The sequence below is a fragment of the Aegilops tauschii genome, chromosome 4 (assembly GCF_002575655.3).
Source record: "Aegilops tauschii subsp. strangulata cultivar AL8/78 chromosome 4, Aet v6.0, whole genome shotgun sequence".
NCBI lineage: Eukaryota > Viridiplantae > Streptophyta > Magnoliopsida > Poales > Poaceae > Aegilops > Aegilops tauschii.
In genome coordinates this window covers 123999465-124024833 of record NC_053038.3, presented here as the reverse complement: position 1 = coordinate 124024833, position 25369 = coordinate 123999465, and positions in this window count along the sequence as shown.

The window sequence follows — 25369 nt, the reverse complement described above, 5'->3', positions numbered from 1 at the left end:
CCAATTTGGTATCAGATCCATCTATGATGGGGGACAAGGAAATCGAGATCGAGGTTGTGGACCAGATGAAGATCATCACGAAGCAATTGGAGGCCTTCGCACTCCAACGGGAGGAGGACCAAACGCTCCTCGTCGGGCTGGTGCAGCGCTTGATGGCGCTCGAGCAGCGGTTGCCCGCACTGCCCCTACCTTCTGGTTCCAAGGCTGCAGCAGCCGCCCATGACGCCACCTCCGTGGGCTAGGCCCTCCACCCCCCCAGCAATGACTCGCCCCTCGTACTTCCCTTTGCCAATAGCACCTCTGCTGTCCCCTTTTCCAACGAGGGAATCGCCACCGCCGACGGACCTCCACCTGCCGAGCAGATTGCCCACCCCCACCATCCCCTCACTTTTGCTGCCAACCACCATTATATGCCAACACCCTCTTACCACCTCCAGACATCTCCTTACTCGCCACATCCACCCTCTAATATCAATCTGGGCCATTTGGCACTCTCACCCTACAGCTCAAATGTTGGGAATCGTAGCATGCAATTTCAAAAAAAATCCTACGCTCACGCAAGATCTATCTAGGAGATGCATAGCAACGAGAGGGGGAGAGTGTGTCCACGTACCCTCGTAGACCGAAAGCGGAAGTGTTTGTTAACGCGGTTGATGTAGTCGAACTCTTGATCCAGCAAAGTGTCGAGGGAGAGTTTCGTTAGCACGATGGTGTGGTGATGGTGAAGTAATCTGCGCAGGGCTTCGCCTAAGCACTACGTGAATATAACCGGAGGCGTAAACTGTGGAGGGGGCGCCGCACATGGCTAACAATTGTTGGTGTGTGTTCTAGGCACCCCCTCCCCATGTATATATAGGTGGGAGAGGGAGGGGAGCAGCCTTGGGGCGCCCCAAGTAGGAGGAATCCTACTTGGGGGCCTCCTCCAATTCGGCCTCCCCCTTTCCTTATCTCCGGAGGGGGGAAGGAAAGAGGGGAGAGGGGAAAGGAAGGCGGAATCCTATTCCCTCTATTTCCTTTCCTCCTCCCCTTTTCCTTTATCCACTTAGATCGGCCCATATGGGGGCGCACCAGCCCACAAGGGGCTAGTCTGTCACGCCCTAGGTCCAATAAGGCCCATATCTTTGCCGGGGGGTGCCCGGAACCCCTTTCGGTGACCCAATACATACCCGGTACCCCCGGAACACTTCCGGTGTCCGAATACTATCGTCCTATATATGAATCTTTACCCCTCGACCATTTCGAGACTCCTCGTCATGTCCGTGATCTCATCCGGGACTCCAAACAATATCCGGTCACCAAATCACATAACTCATATAATACAAAAATCATCATCGAACATTAAGCGTGCGGACCCTACGGGTTCGAGAACTATGTAGACATGACCGAGACACCTCTCCGGTCAATAACCAACAACGGAACCTATATGCTCATATTAGTTCCCACATATTCTACGAAGATGTTTATCGGTCATACCGTAATGACAACATACGTTATTCCCTTTGTCATCGGTATGTTACTTGCCCGAGATTCGATCGTCGGTATCTTTGTACCTAGTTCAATCTCGTTACCGGCAAGTCTCTTTACTCATTCCGTAATGCATCATCCTGCAACTAACTCATTAGTCACATTGCTTGCAAGGCTTATTATGATGTGCATTACCGAGAGGGCCTAGAGATACCTCTCCGATACTCGGAGTGACAAATCCTAATCTCGATCTATGCCAACCCAACAAACACCTTCGGAGATACCTGTAGAGCATCTTTATAATCACCCAGTTACGTTGTGATGTTTGATAGCACACAAGGCATTCCTCCGGTATCCGGGAGTCGCATAATCTCATAGTCAAAGGAATATGTATATGACATGAAGAAAGCTATAGCAATAAAACTGAACGATCATTATGCTAAGCTAACGGATGGGTCTTGTCCATCACATCATTCTCCTAATGATGTGATCCCGTTCATCAAATGCCAACACATCTATGGTTAGGAAACTTAACCATCTTTGATTAACGAGCTAGTCTAGTAGAGGCTTACTAGGGACACGGTGTTTTGTCTATGTATCCACACATGTATCAAGTTTCCGGTTAATACAATTCTAGCATGAATAATAAACATTTATCATGACATAAGTATTATAAAATAACAACTTTATTATTGCCTCTAGGGCATATTTCCTTCAGTCTCCCACTTGCACTAGAGTCAATAATCTAGATCACATCGCCATGTGATTTAACACCGATAGTTCACATCACCATGTGATTAACACCCATATTCACATCGCCATGTGACCAACACCCAAAGGGTTTACTAGAGTCAGTAATCTAGTTCACATCGCCATGTGATTAACACCCAAAGAGTACTAAGGTGTGATCATGTTTTGCTTGTGAGAGATGTTTAGTCATCGGGTCTGCCACATTCAGATCCGTATGTATTTTGCAAATTTCTATGTCTACAATGCTCTGCATGGAGCTACTCTAGCTAATTGCTCCTACTTTCAATATGTATCCAGATTGAGACTCAGACTCATCCAGATCAGTGTCAAAGCTTGCATCGACGTAACCCTTTACGACGAACTCTTTGTCACTTCCATAACCAAGAAACATTTCCTTAGTCCTCTTTAGGTACCTAAGGATAGTTTTGACCACTGTCCAGTGATTTACTCCTGGATCACTATTGTATCCCCTTGCCAAACTCATGGCAAGGTACACAATAGGTCTGGTATACAGCATGGCATACTTTATAGAACATATGGCTGAGGCATAGGGAATGACTTTCATTCTCTTTATATCTTCTGCCGTGGTCGGATTTTGAGTCTTACTCGACTTTATACCTTGCAATACATGCAAGAACTCCTTCTTTGACTATTCTATTTTGAACTACTTCAAAATCTTGTCAAGGTATGTACTCATTGAAAAATCTTATTAAGCGTCTTGATCTATCTCTATAGATCTTGATGCCCAATATGTAAGCAGCTTCACTGAGGTCTTTCTTTGAAAAACTCCTTTCAAACACTCCTTTATGCTTTCCAGAAAATTCTACATCATTTCCGATCAACAATATGTCATTCACATATACTTATCAGAAAGGTTGTAGTGCTCCCACTCACTTTCTTGTAAATACAGACTTCACCGCACGTCTATATAAAACTATATGCGTTGATCAACTCCGAGATGCTTGCACCAGTCCATAGATGGATCGCTGGAGCTTGCACACTTTGTTAGCACCTTTAGGATCAACAAAACCTTCTGGTTGCATCATATACAACTCTTCTTTAATAAATCCATTAAGGAATGCAGTTTTGACATCCATTTGCCAGATTTCGTAAAATGCGGCAATTGCTAACATGATTCGGATAAACTTAAGCATCGATACAAGTGAGAAAATCTCATTGTAGTCAACACCTTGAACTTGTCAAAAACCTTTCGCAACAAGTCGATCTTTGTAGACAGTAACATTACCATCAGTGTCAATCTTCTTCTTGAAGATCCATTTATTCTCTATGGCTTGCTGATCAACGGGCAAGTCAACCAAAGTCCATACTTTGTTCTCATAGATGGATCCTATCTCAGATTTCATGGCCTCAAGCCATTTTGCGGAATCTGGGCTCATCATCGCTTTCTCATAGTTCCTAGGTTCGTCATGGTCTAGTAACATGACTTCCAGAACAGGATTACCGTACCACTCTGGTGCGAAACGTGCTCTGGTTGACCTATGAGGTTCGGTAGTAACTTGATCTGAAGTTTCATGATCATTATCATTAGCTTCCTCTCTAGTTGGTGTAGGCATCACGAGAACGGATTTCTCTAATGAGCTACTTTCCAATTCGAGAGAAGGTACAATTACCTCATCAAGTTCTACTTCCCTCCCACTCACTTCTTTCGAGAGAAACTCCTTCTCTAGAAAGGATCCATTCTTAGCAACAAAGATCTTGCCTTCGGATCTGTGATAGAAGGTGTACCCAACAGTTTCTTTTGGGTATCCTATGAAGACACACTTCTTCGATTTGGGTTCGGGCTTATTAGGTTGAAGGTTTTTCACATAAGCATCACAACCCCAAACTTTAAGAAACAATAGCTTACGTTTCTTGCCAAACCACAGTTCACACAATGTCATCTCAACGGATTTAGATGGTGCCCTATTTAATGTGAATGTAGTTGTCTCTAATGCATAACCCCAAAATGGTAGCGGTAAATCGGTAAGAGACATCATAGATCGCACCATATCTAATAAAGTACGGTTATGACGTTCGGACACACCACAGCGTAATGGTGTGTCCGAACGTCGTAACCGCACTTTATTAGATATGATGCGATCTATGATGTCTCTTACTGATTTACCGCTATCATTTTGGGGTTATGCTTTAGAGACGGCTGCATTCACGTTAAATAGGGCACCATCTAAATCCGTTGAGACGACACCATATGAACTGTGGTTTGGCAAGAAACCCAAGTTGTCATTTCTTAAAGTTTGGGGCTGCGATGCTTATGTGAAAAAGCTTCAATTTGATAAGCTCAAACCCAAATCGGAGAAATGTGTCTTCATAGGATACCCAAAGGAGACTGTTGGGTACACCTTCTATCATAGATCCGAAGGCAAGATATTCGTTGCTAAGAATGGATCCTTTCTAGAGTAGGAGTTTCTCTCAAAAGAAGTGAGTGGGAGGAAAGTAGAACTTGATGAGGTAATTTTACCTGCTCCCTTATTGGAAAGTAGTTCATCACAAAAATCAGTTCCAGTGATTCCTACACGAATTAGTGAGGAAGCTAATGGATGATGATCATGAAACTTCAGATCAAGTTACTACTGAACCTCATAGGTCAACTAGAGTAAGATCCGCACCAGAGTGGTACGGTAATCCTGTTCTGGAGGTCATGTTACTTGACCATGACGAACCTACGAACTATGAGGAAGCGATATTGAGCCCAGATTCCACGAAATGGCTTGAGGCCATCAAATCTGAGATGGGATCCATGTATGAGAACAAAGTGTGGACTTTGGTTGACTTGCCCGATGATCGGCAAGCCATAGAGAATAAATGGATCTTCAAGAAGAAGACTGACTTTGACGATAATGTTACTGTCTACAAAGCTCGACTTTTTGCGAAAGGTTTTCGACAAGTTCAAGGAGTTGACTACGATGAGACCTTCTCACCCGTAGCGATGCTTAAGTCTGTCCGAATCATGTTAGCAATTGCCGCATTTTATGATTATGAAATTTGGCAAATGGATGTCAAAATTGCATTCCTTAATGGATATCTTAAAGAAGAGTTGTATATGGTGCAACCAGAAGGTTTTGTCGATCCAAAAGGTGCTAACAAAGTGTGCAAGCTCCAGCGATCCATTTATGGACTGGTGCAAGCCTCTCGGAGTTGGAATATACGATAGTGTGATCAAAGCATATGGTTTATACAGACTTTTGGATAAGCCTGTATTTACAAGAAAGTGAGTGGGAGCTCTGTAGCATTTCTGGTATTATATGTGGATGACATATTGTTGATCGGAAATGATACGGAATTTCTGGATAGCATAAAAGGATACTTGAATAAGAATTTTTCAATGAAAGACCTCGGTGAAGCTGCTTATATATTGGGCATCAAGATTTATAGAGATAGATCAAGATGCTTAATTGGACTTTCACAAAGCACTTACCTTGATAAAGTTTTGAAGAAGTTCAAAATGGATAAAGCAAAGAAAGGGTTCTTGGCTGTGTTATAACGTGTGAAGTTGAGTCAGACTCAATGCCCGACCACTGCAGAAGATAGAGAGAAAATGAAAGTCATTCCCTATGCTTCAGTCGTAGGTTCTATCATGTATGGAATGCTGTGTACCAGATCTGATGTGTGCCTTGCTATTAGTTTAGCGGGGAGGTACCAAAGTAATCCCGGAGTGGATCACTGGACAGCGGTCAAGAACATCCTGAAATACCTGAAAAGGACTAAGGATATGTTTCTCGTTTATCGAGGTGACAAAGAGCTCGTCGTAAATGGTTACGTCGATGCAAGCTTTGACACTGATCCGGATGACTCTAAGTCACAAATCGGATACGTATTTATATTGAATGGTGGAGCAGTCAGTTGGTGCAGTTCTAAGCAAAGCATCGTGGCGGGATCTACGGGTGAAGCGGAGTACATAGCTGCTTCGGAAGCAGCTAATGAAGGAGTCTGGTTGAAGGAATTCATATCCGATCAAGGTGTCATACCTAGTGCATCGGGTCCAATGAAAATCTTTTACAATATTGGAGCAATAGCCTTTGCGAAGGAATCCAGATTTCACAAAAGAACCAAACACATCAAAAGACGCTTCAATTCCATCTGCGATCAAGTCAAGGAGGGAGACATAGAGATTTGCAAAATACATATGGATCTGAATGTTGCAGACCCGTTGACTAAGCCTCTCTCACGAGCAAAACATGATCAAAACCAAGACTCCATGGGTTTTAGAATCATTACTATCAAATCTAGATTATTGACTCTAGTGCAAGTGGGAGACTGAAGGAAATATGCCCTAGAGGCAATAATAAAGTTGTTATTTATATTTCCTTATATCATGATAAATGTTTGTTATTCATGCTAGAATTGTATTAACCGGAAACTTAGTACATGTGTGGATACATAGACAAACAGAGTGTCCATAGTATGCCTCTAATTGACTAGCTCGTTAATCAAAGATGGTTAAGTTTCCTAGCCATAGACATGAGTTGTCATTTGATGAACGGGATCACATCATTAGAGAATGATGTGATGGACAAGACCCATCCGTTAGCTTAGCACTATGATCATTTAGTTTATTGCTATTGCTTTCTTCATGACTTATACATGTTCCTATGACTATGAGATTATGCAACTCCCGAATACCGGAGGAACACTTAGTGTGCTATCAAATGTCACAACGTAACCAGGTGATTATAAAGATGCTCTACAGGTGTCTCTGATGGTGTTTGTTGAGTTGGCATAGATCGAGATTAGTATTTATCACTCAGTGTATCGGAGAGGTATCTCTAGGCCCTCTCAGTAATGCACATCACTATAAGCCTTGCAAAGTAATGTGGGTAATGAGTTAGTTACGGGATGATACATTACGGAACGAGTAAAGGGACTTGCCGATAACAAGATAGAACTAGGTATGATGATACCAACGATCGAATCTCGGGAAAGTAACATACCGATGACAAAGGGAACAATGTATGTTGGTATGCGGTTTGACCGATAAAGATCTTCGTAGAATATGTAGGAGCCAATATGAGCATCCAGGTTCCGCTATTGGTTATTGACCGGAGATGTGTCTTGGTCATGTCTACATAGTTCTCGAACCCGTAGGGTTCGCAGCTTAACGTTCGATGAAAGAGGAGGCTGGCCAGGGAGTGGCGAGTGCCCCCCCTAGCCCAAACCGAATTGGACTATGGTTGGGGGGCCCTTTCCTTCTCTCCTCCTCCTCCTTCCCTCCTTCTCCTACTAGGAATAGGAAAGAGGAGGGGAACCCTACTTGGACTAGGGAGTCCTAGTAGGATTCCTCACACCTGGCGCGCCCCCTTGGGCCGGCCACCAATTCCCTCCCCTCCTTTATATACGTGCCCAGGGGGCACCCCAATAGGACATCAAAGTTTCTCTTAGCCGTGTGCGGTGCCCCCCTCCACAGTTACACACCTCGGTCATATCGTCGTAGTGCTTAGGCGAAGCCCTGCGCCGGTGACATCATCATCACCGTCGCCACGCCGTCGTGCTGACGGAACTCTCCCTCGGCCTCAACTGGATCAAGAGCTCGAGGGACATCATTGAGCTGAACGTGTGCTGAACACGGAGGTGTCGTACTTTCGGTGCTTGGATTGGTTGGATCGTGAAGACGTTCGACTACATCAACCGCGTTACTAAACGCTTCCGCTTTCGGTCTACGAGGGTACGTGGACACACTCTCCCTGCTCGTTGCTGTGCTTCTCCTAGATAGATCTTGCGTGATCGTAGGAATTTTTTTGAAATACTACGTTCCCAACACATCGGACCGCATCCATCGATATGTATTATTTCCAAAACGTCAGTGGCTCGCTTCATTTTTTCGGAGAACGGGGTCTTAGTCATCTTGCCCATGAGGCATGGTTTGCAAGCATCAAATGATTCATAATCAAGTGATTCCAAAAATCCATCTGCATGGAGTTTCTCCATGCGCTTTACACCAATATGACCTAAACGGCAATGCCACAAATATGCTGCACTATCATTATCAACTTTGCATCTTTTGGCATCAATATTATGAATATGTGTATCACTACGATCGAGATTCAATAAACCATTTACATTGGGTGTATGACCATAGAAGGTTTTATTCATGTAAATAGAGCAACAATTATTCTCTGACATAAATGAATAACCGTATTGCAATAAACATGATCCAATCATATTCATGCTCAACGCAAACACCAAATAACATTTATTTAGGTTCAACACTAATCCCGAATGTAGAGGGAGTGTGCGATGGTGATCTTATCAACCTTGGAATCACTTCCAACACACATCGTCACTTCACCCTTAACTTGTCTGTGTTCATTCTGTAACTCCTGTTTTGAGTTACTAATCTTAGCAACTGAACCAGTATCAAATACCCAGGGGCTACTACGAACACTAGCAAGGTACACAATAATCTGTATATCAAATATACCTTTGTTCACATTGCCATCCTTCTTATCCGCAAAATGTTTGGGGCAGTTCCACTTCCAGCGACCATTTCCTTTGTAGTATAAGCACTCAGTTTTAGGCTTGGGTCCAGCTTTGGGCTTCTTCACGGGAGTGGCAACTTGCTTGCCATTCTTCTTGAAGTTCCCTTTTCTTTCCCTTTCCCTTTTACTTGAAACTAGTGGTCTTGTCAACCATCAACACTTGATGTTCTTTCTTGATTTCTACCTTCACGGATTTCAGCATCGCGAAGAGCTCGGGAATCGTTTTCATCATCCCCTTGCATATTATAGTTCATCACGAAGTTCTAGTAGCTTGGTGATAGTGACTAGAGAACTTTGTCAATCACTATCTTATCTGGAAGATTAACTTCCACTTGATTCAAGTGATTGTACTACCCAGACATTCTGAGTACATGCTCACTGGTTGAGCCATTCTCCTCCATCTTGTAGGCAAAGTACTTGTCAGAGGTCTCATACCTCTCGACATGGGCATGAGTCTGAAATATCAATTTCAACTCTTGGAACATATCATATGCTCCGTGGCGTTCAAAACATTTTTGAAGTCCCGGTTCTAAGCCGTAAAGCATGGTGCACTAAACTATCAAGTAGTCATCATACCGAGCTTGTCAAACGTTGATAACGTCTGCATCAGCTCCTGCAATAGGTCTGACACCTAGCGGTGCATCAAGGACATAATTCTTCTGTGCAGCAACGAGGATAATCCTCAGATCACGGACCCAATCCGCATCATTGCTACTATCATCTTTCAACTTAGTTTTTGAAGGAACATATTAAAAATAAAACAGGGGAGCTATACGCGAGCTATTGATCTACCACATAGATATGCAAAAACTATTTGGACTAACTTCATGATAAATTAAGTTCAATTAATCATATTACTTAAGAACTCCCACTTAGATAGACATCCCTCAAGTCATCTAAATGATCACGTGATCCAAATCAACTAAACCATGTCCGATCATCATGTGAGATGGAGTAGTCATCAATGGTGAACATCTCTATGTTGATCATATCTACTATATGATTCATGTTCGACCTTTCGGTCTCAAGTGTTCCGAGGCCATGTCTGTACATGCTAGGCTCGTCAAGTATACCCCGAGTATTCCACGTGTGCAAAACTGTCTTGCACCCATTGTATGTGAACGTAGAGCCTATCACACCCGATAATCACGTGGTGTCTCACCACGAAGAACTTCCACAATGGTGCATACTCAGGGAGAACACTTATATCTTGAATTTTTTTGTCAGGGATCATATTATAATGGTATCGCTGTACTAAGCAAAATAAGATGCATAAAATATAAACATCACATGCAATCAATATATGTGACATCATATGGCCATCATCATCTTGTGCCTTTGATCTCCATCTCCAAAGCACCGTCCTGATCTCCATCGTCACCGGCTCGACACCTTGATCTCCATCGTAGCGTCCTGGTCATCTCGCCAACTATTGCTTCTACAACTATCGCTAACGCATAGTGATAAAGTAAAGCAATTACATGGTGTTTGCATTTCATACAATAAAGCGACAACCATAAGGCTCCGGCCAGTTGCCGATAACTTTTACAAAACATGATCATCTCATACAACAATGTATATCACATCACGTCTTGACCATATCACATCACAACATGCCCTGCAAAAACAAGTTAGACGTCCTCTACTTTGTTGTTGCAAGTTTTACGTGGCTGCTACGGGCTTCTAGCAAGAACCGTTCTTACCTACGCATCAAAACCACAACGGTGTTTCGTCAAGTTTGCTGTTTTAACCTTCAACAAGGACCGACCGTGGTCAAATTCGATTCAACTAAAGTTGGAGAAACAGACACCCGCCAGCCACCTTTATGCAAAACTAGTTGCATGTCTATCAGTGGAATCGGTCTGATGAACATGGTCATGTAAGGTTGGTCCGGGCCGCTTCATCCAACAATACCGCCGAATCAACATAAGACGTTGGTGGTAAGAAGTATGACTATCACCGCCCACAACTCTTTGTGTTCTACTCCTGCATATCATCTACGCATAGACCTGGCTCAGATGCCACTGTTGGGAAACGTAGGATGCAATTTAAAAAAAAGCCTATGCTCATGCAAGATCTACCTAGGAGATGCATAGCAACGAGAGGGGGAGAGTGTGTCCACGTATCCTCTTAGACTAAAAGCGGAAGCATTTGTTAACGCGGTTGATGTAGTCAAACTTCTTCTTGTTCTGACCGATCATGCACCAAACGTACGGTACCTCTGAGTTCTGCACACGTTTAGCTCGATGACGCCCCTTGAACTCTTGATCTAGCAAAGTGTCAAGGGAGTGTTCTGTCAGCACGACAGCGTGGTGACTGTGATGGTGAAGTAATCCGCGCAGGGCTTTGCCGAAGCACTACGTGAATATGACCAGAGGCGTAAACTGTGGAGGGGGCCACCGCACACGGCTAACAATTGTTGGTGTGTGTTCTAGGCGCCCCCTCCCCATGCATATATAGGTGGGAGAGGGAGGGGAGCAGCCTTGGGGCACCCCAAGTAGGAGGAATCCTACTTGGGGGCCTCCTCCAATTCGGCCTCCCCCTTTCCTTATCTCCGGAGGGGGGAAGGAAAGAGGGGAGAGGGATAGGAAGGGGGAATCCTATTCCCTCTATTTCCTTTCCTCCTCCCTTTTCCTTTCTCCACTTAGATCGGCCCATATGGGGGCGCACCAGCCCACAAGGGGCTGGTCTGTCCCACCCTAGGCCCAATAAGACCCATATCTTCGTCGGGGGGTGCCCGGAACCCCTTTCGGTGACCCGATACGTACCCGGTACCCCCGGAACACTTCCGGTGTCCGAATACTGTCGTCTTATACGTCTCCAACGTATCTATAACTTTTGGTTGTTCCATGCTGTTTTATTATCAATCTTGGATGTTTTATAATCATTTTATACCATTTTTTGGTACTAACCTATTGACATAGTGCCAAGTGCCAGTTGCTATTTTTTCCATGTTTTTTACATCGTAGGAAATCAATATCAGACGGAGTCCAAATGCCCCGAAACTTTACGGAGAATTTTTATGGGCCAGAAGGAACACAACGGCCCCTGGTTGCACCTGGGGGGAGTCCCAAGGAGGGGACAACCCACCAGGGCACGCCAGGAGGCCCAGGCGTGCCCTGGTGGGTTGTGCCCACCTCGGATGCCCCCCGGACCGCCTCTTTGCTCTATAAATCCACCAAAAATACCAGAACCCTGGGGGAGTCGACGAAATATTCATCCAGCCGCCGCAGAGTCCAGAACCACCAGATCCAATCTAGACACCATCTCGGATGGGGTTCACCACCTCCATTGGTGCCTCTCCGATGATGCGTGAGTAGTTCTTTGTAAACCTTCGGGTCCGTAGTTAGTAGCTAGATGGCTTCCTCTCTCTCGCTGAATTCTCAATACAGTGGTCTCTTGGAGATCCATATGATGTAGCGGTGTGTTTGTTGGGATCTCATGAACTTTGAGTTTATGATCAGTCATATCTTTTTATATCCATGGAAGTTATTTGAGTTTCTTTGATCTCTTATATGCATGATCTCTTATAGTCTCGTATTTCTTCTCCGATATTTGGGTTTTGTTTGGCCAACTTGATCTATTTGTCTTGCAATGGGAAGAGGTGCCCGGTAGTGGGTCCGATCTTACGGTGCTTGATCCCAGTGATAGAAAGGGAAACGACACGTATATTGCTACTAAGAATAAAACGATGGGGTCTATCTCTACATAGATAGATCTTGTCTACATCATGTCATTGTTCTTATTGCATTACTCCGTTTTTCCATGAACTTAATACACTAGATGCATGCTGGATAGCGGCCGATGTGTGGAGTAATAGTAGTAGATGCAGGCAGGAGTCGGTCTATTAATCTTGGACGTGATGCCTATGTAATGATCATTACCTGGATATCATCATAATTATTTGAGGTTCTATCAATTGCCCAACAGTAATTTGTTTACCCACCATTTGCTATCTTTCTCGAGAGAAGCCACTAGTGAAATCTACGGCCCTCGGGTCTTCTTCCTCATATATTTGCTTTGCGATCTATTTTATTTGCACTTTTTATTCAGATCTATTAAACCAAAAATACAAAAATACTTTGCTTCACTTTATTTTATTTGTGATCTATTTATTCAATCTATTACAACTTTCTCCCGTCCATGCACCGTTTTTGGCGCCGTTACCCGAAAGGGCTTGACAACCCCTTTAACACGTCGGGTTGCGAGGTGTTGTTATTTGTGTGCAGGGGCTGTTTACATTGTGTTTCTTGGTTCTCCTACTAGTTCGATAACCTTGGTTTCATATCTGAGGGAAATACCTACCGCCGTTGTGCTGCATGATCCCTTCCTCTTTGGGGAAATACCGACGTAGCTTCAAGTGACATCAAAAGGAATTTCTGGCGCCATTGCTGAGGAGGATCTTCAACATAACCAGGTTCCTAATCACAAAGCTCATCTCCTCGCAATTTACATTATTCTCCATTTGCCTCTCGTTTTCCTCTCCCCCACTTCACAAAAATTTGCCGTTTTACTCGCCTCTCTTTTTCGCCGATCTCTTGTCTCTAGCCCCGATGGCTAACGTCCCTACTCCTCGTTTGTCACCAGATTTTGAAGTTCTTTACTTCAAGCAAAGACAAGGAGAGATTTTGAAAGATGCCTGGTATAGGCTTATGGAATCGTATCGTATTTCCAATTTAAAGGGGGACGCTAAGGTTTTGCTTCGTAATTTTTACATAGGATTGGCTTTGCATCATCGACAACTTCTGGATTTTGCCGCTAAAGGAAATTTTATTGAACTTGATGCAAACGCTGCCTATGAAATTTTGGAAGGAATTTTGGGAATTCCTCCTCAAACGAAGGGGTTTTCCTTTACCCCTGAGGGAATTCAAATGTTGGACAAACTTGATGATTTGCATAAACATATGGTTGAAATACAGAAATATAATGAACCCCTCAAGCACCTCAATGGTAGTATCAATCGCATGAATACCTTGATTACTCTTTGCAACAAGCGATTGGATATTTTGAATCTTAAGATGGTTTCTTTTCCAGAGAATTTAGGGAAGCGTAAAGAGCCTCCCCGGTTTGATAAAACCCTTACAAAAGTTGCCAAAACTTCGGAAGACAAAACTTAGATCCTTGCTTTATGCCTAGCTAAGGACGTAAAACTATAGCGCTTTTTGGGAGGCAACCCAATGAATAAATTTTATTTTTGCTTTTTGATTTCTGTTCTTGTGTGTTTGCACAATTATGCTACTGTTATGATTGTGTTTTTTGTGTTTTAATCAGTATTTGTGCCAAGTAAAGCCTTTAGGATCTTCTTGGGTGATAGTTGTTTGATCTTGCTGAAAAACAGAAACTTTGGTGCTCACGAAAATAATTGTTAAAAATCACCAGAATGTGATAAAATACCAATTCTTTTTGAAGTAGATCAATATACAAATTACCCTGGTCATCCTAATTTTTCAGAATTTTTGGAGTTACAGAAGTATTCGAAATAGTCAGATTGCTACAGACTGTTCTGTTTTGACAGATTTTGTTTTCTTTGTGTTGTGTGCTTATTTTGATGGCTCTATGGTTTTCTTTGATGAGTTTTTGCCATAGAAAAGTTGGAATACAGTAGATATAATACAAAAACAAAATATTAATTGGTTTGATACAATACTTATAGTAGTGGTTTGTTTTCTTATACTAACGAATCTCACGAAGGTTTTGTTGAGTTTTGTGTGATTGAAGTTTTCAAGTTTTGGGTTATCTTACGACGGATGAAGGAAGGATGGAAGAGACTAAGCTTGGGGATGCCCCGGCATCCCAAGCTTTTATCCAAAAATTAGCAACTAAGTAAGCTTGGGGATGCCCCCGAGTGGCATCCCCGCTTTCTTCCAACAACTATCGGTATTTTACTCGAAGCTATATTTTTATTCGTCACATGATATGTGTTTTGCTTGGAGCATCTTGTATGATATGAGTCTTTGCTTGCTTTATTTTTTGTTTTAAGTCATCAATCCTTGCTGGACACACCTATTTGAGAGAGCCAAAATTATTTCATGACTTGTTAGAATTACTCTCTATGCTTCACTTAAATATTTTATGAGCTAGGACTTGCTCTAGTGCTTCACTTATATCTTTTTAAGCACGGTGTGCTTAGTTATTTTTAAGAAATACTATCTTGCTTCACTTAGATTTATTTGAGAGTTAGTAAAATTTTGAAGAAATTCTCTCTTGCTTCACTTAAATTATTTTGAGAGAAAGAAAATTTTTATGCTCATGATTTTCACTTATATTTGTTTGAGCTTATGAAAAGCAACATATGGAAATTAGTCCCAAAGTGATAGATATCCAAGAAGGATAAGTAAAAAATTGCCATGAAGATCATTAGTAATAGTTTTGAGATATGATGATGTGATATGTGAGTTATGTTGATGAGTAATTATGCTTTAGTAAGAACATTGGTGTTAAGGTTTGTGATTCCCTATGCAAGTACGAAAGTCAATAGTCATGCAATGAAATTATATCCTACTTGTGGTGCATTAGTCGGTGTTAATTATGCTTAATGCTTGCTTATGAGATTTTTCGTTTCTTGGTTGGTCGATTCTCAATCTTTTTTCTAGCCTTCACTTTGCACCAAGTATGATCTCTACTTGTGCATCCAAAATCCTTTAAACCAGTTTTGCCACATGAGTCCACTATATCTACCAATATGCGGTATTCTTTTACCGTTCTAAGCAAATTTGCATGTGCCATCTCTAATTTTCAAAATAAACTTCTCTTTTTGTGTATTTGTTTCGCTCGCGGAACGGTAACGGGTGGCTAATATTTTCCATGCTGGATGTGATATTCTCACGATGAGTGTTTATTCACTTGTCATGCACGAGAGTAAGGCAAAGGTTTTAGGGATGCCCAGTCCCGAAATGCAAAAATGAATTTGTTGGGGATCGTAGCATAATTTTAAAATTTTCCGACGCTCACCAAGATCCATCTATGGAGTATACTAGCAACGAGGGGAAAGGAGTGCATCTACATACCCTTGTAGATCGCGAGCGGAAGCGTTCCAATGAACGTGGATGACGGAGTCGTACTCGCCGTGATTCAAATCACCGATGACCAAGTGCTGAACGGACGGCACCTCCGCGTTCAACACACGTACGGTGCATCGACGTCTCCTCCTTCTTGATCCAGCAAGGGGAAGGAGAGGTTGATGGAGATCCAGCAGCACGACGGCATGGTGGTGTAACGCCCACGATGCGGCTATATCTCCCACGTGTCGAGGCACGACTTAGAGGCATAACCGCATAGTGGTTTTGTCGCAAGAAGGGTCATCTTCACACAATCCCATGTAATGAACAAGAATGGGATAAAGAGTTGGCTTACAATCGCCACTTCACACGATACATGAATATAAATCATACATCATCCAAAATACAATCATATAGACCGACTACGGTCAAAATCCAGATGAAAATAAGACAACCCCAAATGCTAGATCCCCGATCGTCCCAACTGGGCTCCACTACTGATCATCAAGAAAAGACACATAGTAACAACCACGTTCCTCGTCGAACTCCCACTTGAGATCGACCCCATCATCGGCACTGGCATCGTCGGCACCTGCAACTGTTTTGGTAGAATCTGTGAGTCACGGGGACTCAGCAATCTCACACCCGCGAGATCAAGACTATTTAAGCTTATAGGAAAGGGAGGTGTGATAAGGTGGAGCTGCAGCGGCAAAAGCATATATGGTGGCTAACTTGCGCAAATGAGAGCGAGAAGAGAAGCAACGGAACGGTCGCCATCTAGCAATGACCAAGAAGTGATCCTGAACACCTACTTACGTCATACATAACTCAGATCGTGTTCACTTCCCGGACTCCGCCGAGAAGTGACCATCACGGCTACACACGCAGTTGATGTATTTTAATTGGGGTCAAGTGACAAGTTCTCTACAACCGGACATTAACAAATTCCCATCTGCCTCATAACCGCGGGCACGGCTTTCGAAAGATAATACCCTGCAGGGGTGTCCCAACTTAGCCCATCATAAGCTCTCACGGTCAACGAAGGATAAACCTTCTCCCGGAAAGACCCGATCAGTCTCGGAATCCCGGTTTACAAGACATTTCGACAATGGTAAAACAAGACCAGCGAAGCCACCCGAATGTGCCGACAAATCCCGATAGGAGCTGCACATATCTCGTTCTCAGGGCACACCAGATGAGACATCCTATGAGTAAAACCAGACCTCGAGTTTCCAAGAGGGGGCCCCGCAGTCTGCTCAGTTCGGACCAACACTCGAAGGAGCACTGGCCCGGGGGGGTTAAAATAAGATGACCCTCGGGCTCGCGAAAACCCGGGAGAAAAGGCTTAGGTGGCAAATGGTAAAACCAAAGTTGGGCCTTGCTGGAGGAGTTTTATTCAAGGCGAACTGTCAAGGGGGTCCCATAAATCACCCGACCCCGTAAGGAACGCAAACTCAAGGAACATAATCCCGATATATCAGTAACTAGGGCGGCAAGAATGGAACAAAACACCAGGCATAAGGCCGAGCCTTCCACCCTTTACCAAAATATATAGATGCATTAATTAAATAAGAGATATTGTGATATCCCAACATATCCATGTTCCAACATGGAACAACTTCAACTTCACCTGCAACTAGCAACGCTATAAGAAGGGCTGAGCAAAAGCGGTAACTTAGCCAATCAACGGTTTGCTAGGAAAGGATGGTTAGAGGCTGAGCATGGCAATAGAGCGAACAACTAGCATAGCAAAGATAGAAGTGATATCGAGGGGTGGTCATCTTGCCTGCAAGGTTCTCAGAGTTGTCGAAAGCTTGATCCTCGTAAGCGTACTCAACAGGTTCCTCGTTCACGAACTCGTCTCCCGGCTCTACCCAAGACAAGAACACAAGCAACGGAACCACAATCAATCACGAGAAATGCACAAGCAACATGATGCAAAACATGTATGATATGCAAGATATGATATGCGATGCATATGCGTGCTCCGGAAGGAAAATGATGAACATGGCAGTAACTTGGCAAACCAAGCATGCCACTGGAAAGATGAGATGATTTCGGTCGAAATCGATATAAAGATCACCGGAATCCGATGCAGGGTTTGCAAATGGCAAGCAAAACAAGAATGACACGAATCTGCGATTAACAACATGATAGCACTTAAAATGCAACAAGTAACGATTGTACAACACCCCAACATAGCAACAAAGCACATGGCAGTAATTTACAGGAGATGCTTGACAAATGATGAACACTGAGCTACGGCTAGTTCACAATATAACAAGCTCAAACAAGCATGGCAAAAGTGCAAAAGATAACAGGTTCACAGACTTAGTGAAAAACTGGACATGGCAAAAAATAGCATCAGGTAGCAATTTTCATAGCACGAAATCAACATGCTACAGGAACTTAACATAGAAAAACAAGGCATGGCAGTGTTCTACTAAATGCACATGACAAAAGTCCCTTACTGACCATAAGCCAAAAAGGACCAGAAGATATGATGGCAAGCATGTAAACATAGCAAGTTTCGTTATCAGGTTTCAGACTTGGCAGAAAACAGAGCATGGCAGAAATAATAATATGTAGGCCTCTTGGTGAGCTTTATGCACTCACTACAGATCAATGCACTACAAACCAAGCACACCTACAGAAAGCTGGCATGTTTAAGAAGCTATCCATGGCAAGAACACAAGCATAGCATGTATGGGTCAACTACAATAAGCTTGGCAAAATTGCATATCATGTTAAGAATCTGCCAGAAATATTTTATAGCAAAAGTAGAGCAAGCTTGAGTCATGCTATGGCACTCCATAATTGCAAACAATTGCAGGAATGGATCAATTACAACTATAGCTACAAAACGTCCTTACTGAATATCTCCAAAATATGCATGGATCTCTCTGTAGCATCAAGTTTACATGGCAACAAAATAACAGCAGACGAGGACTTAGAGAAATCACTAAGTCCCTGAAATCAGAAACATTACGGAGCCTACTTTGCATGCTTGTGCTAGTCACTACAGAGATCACAAAAATACATGGCATACACCACTGGAAAGATGGCATGGCATACTTCAAAACACATGTAGAGCTCACGCTCATATGATGCACAGATTAAATCCTACAAAAATGACAAATCTCCAAGTTCTGATAAGAACCAAAGAATAACAGCAACTAGCCCTCTTCCAACAGAGATTTGGGCACCAAGATGACCTCTAATGAACATGGTGCAATTGAACAAAATGAAGAGCATCGCGAGACGAACAATTTTACATATTACACGCGCAAATCAAAGCTACATGCAAGGAGTTATAGCATCACGAACAAGTGCACATGCTGTTGAAATTTGAGGACTTAGAGAAATTAGGGGGGCTCGGGGAAAAAGTCAACGGGGACTATACCGATCTGGATCGGGCCAGATTCGCTCGAGCTCGGGCTCGGTGGTGCGGCTCGCCGGCGGAGGGGAAGGAGAGGAGGCGAGGTGGCGGCGCCGGCGGAGGAGAGGGAGGCCGGAGGGCGGCGGTCGCCGGCGGAGGGAGGAGGGCGCCGGAGGCCACGGGCGCCGGCGAGCCGCGGCGGGCCGGCCGGCGGGGAGCGGCGCGCTGGGCGCGGAGGCGGGCGGAGGCGCGGGCCCGCGGGGGCCGGCTGCCGGCTCCCCGGGCCGCGGCGATACGGGCGGCGGCGGAGTGACGTGGCGGCACGGGATTGGCCGCGGGGGCGGCGGCGATTTCGTCCGGCCGGAGCGGACGTGTCCGGCGCGGCACAGAGGGATTTTCTAGGGTTTGGACTACGGTTGTATTTCGGGATGCCCACATATTTATAGGTAGAGGGAGCTAGGAGACTCCAAATGAGGTGCGGTTTTCGCCCACACGATCGTGATCGAACGACCTAGAGCATGGAAGATAGTTTGGTGGGTTTTGGGCTGGTTTTTGAGAGGGTTTTTGCTGGACACACAAATGGACTTTGCGGATGCCCGGTTAACCGATGGAGTACCAAACGACCTCCAAATGGAACGAAACTTGACCGGTGGTCTTCGGGTGGTATATTAAGGCCACTTGACAAGCCTCGGTCCATTCCGAGAAAGTTTGACACCCGCACACGAAAGAAAACTAGAGGGGTGCACCGGAGGAGATAGGAGCGTCAGATTGCAAAACGGACAACGGGGAAAATGCTCGGATGCAAGAGATGAACACGTATGCAAATGCAATACACATGATGACATGATATGAAAATGCATGACATGACAAAATGCAAAACGAAAGACAAAACCTGACCACGGAGGAAAAATCATAACACATAGCCGGAAATGGCAAGAGTCGGAGTTACAAATATGGCAAGTTACATCCGGGGTGTTACAACACTCCACCACTACGAGAGGATCTCGTCCCGAGATCTAGGACTGAAAGAACTCCGGATATTCGGAACGGAGGTGGTCCTCGCGTTCCCAGGTGGCTTCCCGGTCGGAATGGTGCGACCACTTCACTTTCAGGAATTTGATTGACTTGTTGCGAGTCTTGCGCTCAGTTTCTTCAAGAATAGCAACGGGGTGCTCATGATAAGACAAATCTTCTTGGAGGTCAATCTCTTCGAAGTTGATAGTGCGCTCAGGCGTCTTGAAGCACTTGCGGAGCTGTGACACGTGGAACACGTCGTGCACGTTCGCGAAGTTGGAAGGAAGCTCAAGTTGATAGGCGAGGTCGCCTCTTTTGCCAATGATCTTGAAATGACCCACGTATCTAGGGGCAAGCTTCCCTTTGATACCGAAGCGACGAGTGCCTTTCATTGGAGAGACGCGGAGGTAGACATGGTCTCCGATCTCGAAAGCCAAATCACGATGCTTACTATCATAGTAAGTCTTCTGACGCGATTGCGCGGCTTTGAGATTATCACGGATGACTTTACACATTTCTTCAGCTTCAGTGATTAAGTCATTGCCAAGAAGTTGGCGTTCACCAGTCTCTGACCAATTGAGAGGAGTACGGCACTTTCTGCCATAGAGAATCTCGAATGGGGCCTTGCCCGAACTCGCTTGGAAGCTGTTGTTGTAGGAGAATTCAGCATATGGAAGACAATCTTCCCATTTCATGCCAAAGGAAATGACACAAGCCCTGAGCATATCTTCAAGAATTTGATTGACTCGCGCGACTTGGCCACTAGTTTGAGGATGGAAAGCTGTGCTGAAGCGAATGTTAGTGCCCATGGCCTTCTGGAAGGAGTCCCAGAACTTAGAGGTGAAGATGCTTCCACGATCAGAAGAAATCAATTGTGGAATGCCGTGCAAGGAGACAATTCTGGAGGTGTATAGCTCTGCCAGCTGAGCTGCTGTGATGGATTCTTTGATTGGAAGGAAATGAGCCACTTTAGAAAGCCTGTCAATGACAACGAAGATAGCATCATTTCTGCGCTTGGACTTGGGAAATCCAGTCACGAAGTCCATTTCGATATGATCAAACTTCCATTCTGGGATAGCAAGAGGTTGGAGGAGACCAGCTGGTCGTTGGTGTTCTGCTTTCACTCTTCGACAGACATCACATTCATTCACGAATTGAGCAATTTCTCGCTTCATTCGAGTCCACCAATACGACTGCTTGAGGTCATGATACATCTTAGTACTTCCAGGATGAATGGACAGGAGAGAATTGTGCGCCTCGTTCATAATGACTTTCCTTAGATCACCTTTAGGAACCACAATCCGGTCCTCGAAGAATAAAGTGTCTCTGTCATCAATGCGATAACACTTGTATTTGGAAAGACCCTTGTCGATACCACGTTTCACCTTCTTCACCATGGCATCAAGGAGTTGTGCCTCACGAATTTGATCTTCCAAAGTAGGAGAGACTATGAGGTTGGCAAGAAAGCCTTGAGGAACAACTTGGAGATTCAGCTTGCGGAAAGCTTCACAAAGATCCGGTTGGAATGGCTTGAGAATTAAGCTGTTGCAATAAGCCTTCCTGCTTAAAGCATCTGCAATGACATTAGCCTTGCCTGGAGTATATTCAATACTCGGATTGTACTCTTGAATCATTTCGACCCATCGAGTCTGCCTGAGGTTGAGGTTGGGTTGAGTGAAGATATACTTGAGACTCTTGTGATCGGTGAAAATGTCCACTTGTCTTCCCAACAAGAGATGTCTCCACGTTATTAATGCATGGACAACTGCCGCCAACTCAAGATCGAGAGTGGGGTAGTTCTTCTCGTTGGGCTTCAACTGACGAGAGGTATAGGCCACAACTTTCTTCTCTTGCATTAATACAGCACCGAGACCTTGGAGAGAAGCATCACAGAAAACTTCAAACGGCTTGGATTCATCAGGAGGAGTCAAGACAGGAGCTGTGACTAGTTTCTCTTTGAGAGTGTTGAAAGCAACGTCACACTCAGGAGACCAGACATACTTCAGATGCTTCTGAAGGAGGTTGGAAAGAGGCTTTGCAATCTTGGAGAAATTCTCAACGAATCTTCGGCAATAGCTTGCAAGACCAAGAAAACTGCGGAGCTGCTTGACATTTTGAGGAGGTTCCCAAATCACAACTGCGGACACCTTCTCGGGGTTAACAGCGATGCCCTTGGCAGAGATGATGTGACCAAGGAAAAGAACTTCATCGAGCCAAAACTCACATTTGGAGAACTTCGCATAGAATTGATACTCTCTGAGCTTGTCGAGCACCAATCGCAAATGTTTGGCATGATCCTGCTTATTCTTGGAGAAGACTAAGATATCATCGAGACACACCAGAATGAATTCATTGGTATAGGGGTTGAAGATGAAATTCATCATCCGAGAGAACACTGGAGGAGCATTGACAAGGCCGAAAGACACGACAGTATATTCATAAGAACCAAAGCTTGTTCTGAATGCTGTCTTGGGAATATCTTCTTCACGAATGCGAATCTGATGATAACCCATACGAAGGTCAAGCATCGAGAATACTTTAGAACCCTTGAGTTGCTCAAATAGCTCGTTGATGTTGGGAAGTGGATACTTGTTCTTGATTGTCTTCTTGTTCAATGGACGGTAGTCGACACAAAGTCGGTCCGTGCCATCCTTCTTCTTGACAAAAAGAACACCACAACCCCATGGAGAAGAACTCGGTCTGATCAAACCCAGAAGCTCTTGTTCCTCGAGCTGTTTCTTCAATTCCTTCAGCTCGTTGGGTCCAAGCTTGTATGGACGCTTGCAAACGGGTTCAGTGCCAGGCTCTAGTTCGATAACGAACTCAACTGGCCGATGAGGAGGCATACCCGGAAGCTCTTCTGGAAAGACATCTTGATACTCACAAACGACTGGAATTTGAGAGATGGCATTCAATTCGCCCTTCTCATTGAGAGAGAAAAACTGAATGGTTTCATCACGAGCGGCAAAAATAATCACATCCTCAGACGAGTGTGTCAATTGAATTTCCCTGGCAGCACAATCGAGTTGAGCTTTGTGCTTAGAAAGCCAGTCCATCCCGAGAATTAGATCAATATCCGAGTCACCAAGAACAATTGGAGAAGACTGAAATTTATAGTTTCCCATCTTGATGGAAACATCGGGAGCAACCAAACTAGAAGACAAAAGCTTTCCCGGAGAAACAACTTGCATAACTTTGGATAAAATCTCTGTGTCAACATTGTGCTTCGATGCAAATGGGTATGACAAGAAAGAATGCGATGCACCAGTATCAAAAAGAACTTTTGTAGGAATATCATTAACAGGAAGATTACCCATTATCACATCAGTAGATTCCTCCGCTTGAGCTGCATTCATCATGTTCACCTTTGCAGACTTTGGATTATGCTTGACCACTGCATTGCTGGAAGATCTGACAGGAGGAGGAGGAGGCAGGCGCCTTTGGTTGAAGCATTTGTTAGCATAGTGACCTTTCTGCTGTCATTTGTTGCAAGTCACCTCTGAGAGTGGACGGTGATAAGGAGCATTGGGCTTTGGAGCTTGATTCTGAGACTTGTTCTGATAGCCAGAGTTGGAAGAGTTGGCAGAACCATGGCCACCTTTGTTCTTCTGCTGGTAAGGCTGACGAAACGGAGGAGGAGGAGGCAACCAGAACTTCTGTTGCTTAGCTGTCACAAGTGAGGAAGAAGAAGACTGAACTGCGTCCCTGACTCTTTTCTTAGAAGCCTCACACTTGAGCTGAGCAGCCTCTTGCTTCAGTGCCATATTGTAGAATTGATCAAACTGAGTAGGCTCAACAAGAACGAGAGCTAACTGCAGATCCTCTTTAAGGCCACCTCTGAAGTGATAGATCATGCTCTTCTCATCAGGAACGTCTTGTTTAGCGAAGCGAGCAAGTTTCTGAAACTGGATGTTGTATTGATACACAGACATGTTGCCTTGCTTGAGATTGCGGAACTCCTCACGCTTGCTCTCAACAACACTTTGTGGAATGTGGTGCGCTTTGAAGTCCCGACAGAAGTCAGTCCAAGTGATCACACGACCTCCTCTGGAATCTTTGTATTGTTGAAACCAATCAGCAGCTTGGTCCTTGAGCTGGAAAGAAGCGAACTTGACATAGTCCTCAGGCCTGACATTGCTACATTCAAAATGCTTGTTGATGTCCACGAGCCAATCATTGGCATCCGTGGCCTCGGCACAGTAGCTGAAAGACTTGGGCTGATTTGCAAGAAACTGGTTGAGAGTGGCAAAGTGAAACTGATTGTTGCCTTGACCTTGATTGCCTTGATTGCCTTGCCCTTGAGTACGTTCTTGCAAGAGTTGCAGCATCATCTGAGCATTGGCGTTGGTGGCTGCCATGATAGCTTGCCATGCCTCCGGAGGCGGAGGTGGTGGCGGAGGATTCGCTTGACTCCCTTCATTGCGATCCGGATTCTGACGCGTTGGCGGAGCCATCCTGAAGAGGGTGACATCCGTTAGCATCTTGATAGACAAATAGACAAGTAGAGTCAACGGATAGAAATTGCAACATATAGTCTTTGTTGGAAATATGCCCTAGAGGCAATAATAAATGGTTATTATTATATTTCTTTGTTCATGGTAATTGTCTATTATTCATGCTATAATTGTATTGTCCGGAAATCGTAATACATGTGTGAATACATAGACCACAAAGTGTCCCTAGTAAGCCTCTAGTTGACTAGCTCGTTGATCAACAGATAGTCATGGTTTCCTGACTATGGACATTGGATGTCATTGATAACGGGATCACATCATTAGGAGAATGATGTGATGGACAAGACCCAATCCTAAGCATAGCATAAAAGATCGTGTAGTTTCGTTTGCTAGAGCTTTTCCAATGTCAAGTATCTTTTCCTTAGACCATGAGATCGTGCAACTCCCGGATACCGTAGGAGTGCTTTGGGTGTGCCAAACGTCACAACGTAACTGGGTGACTATAAAGGTGCACTACGGGTATCTCCGAAAGTGTCTGTTGGGTTGGCACGGATCGAGACTCGAATTTGTCACTCCGTGTGACGGAGAGGTATCTCTGGGCCCACTCGGTAATGCATCATCATAATGAGCTCAATGTGACTAAGGCGTTAGCCACGGGATCATGCATTGCGGTACGAGTAAAGAGACTTGCCGGTAACGAGATTGAACAAGGTATTGGGATACCGACGATCGAATCTCGGGCAAGTAACATACCGATTGACAAAGGGAATTGCATACGGATTGATTGAATCCTCGACACCGTGGTTCATCCGATGA